This window comes from Alligator sinensis, unplaced genomic scaffold, assembly GCF_000455745.1.
Source record: "Alligator sinensis unplaced genomic scaffold, ASM45574v1 scaffold611_1, whole genome shotgun sequence".
NCBI classification, from domain to species: Eukaryota; Metazoa; Chordata; order Crocodylia; family Alligatoridae; genus Alligator; species Alligator sinensis.
In genome coordinates, this window is record NW_005842332.1 from 1,470,185 (window position 1) to 1,470,718 (window position 534).

The following is a 534-nucleotide window of genomic DNA, read 5'->3' on the forward strand; positions in this document are numbered from 1 at the left end:
CTTCCTCCATGCACTATTCCCACCCACTTTAGGCACCCCTTGCCAGCTCTTCGGCCTCTCTCATGTTTTGACTACAAAAACAAGAAGGGGGCAATTTTTTTTTCGTGTTGCAAAGAACTCGGAGCACATCCGCGCAGGAGGTTTTTAGCGCGGAGGGTGCCTGCTTGAAATCTCGGGGTTCATCTTGTGACCCTGGCTGGCACACCGAACGGCGCTAGCATGGCATGGCACCCTTGAGAGGATCTCAAGCTGGGCATTGTGCTGACCCCAGAGAGGATGGTTGGGAGCAAGGGCCTCAAGCTGCAGCAAGGGAAGCTTAGATGGGAGATGAGCTCTGCTAGGAGGATACGCCGCAGCATGTCCACCCTTGGCAGTTTTCAAGAGCAGGTCAGAAGACACTTGGTTGGGTGAAGCATTGCCTGGGGACCCCCACCCCACCCCAGCCAGCCCTGCTCTCCTGGGACCCCCTCCCTGCAAGCGACACTGCTACACTTCGCCCTCCTCGCCTGCAGGGGGCGCGCGCGCACCGCCACG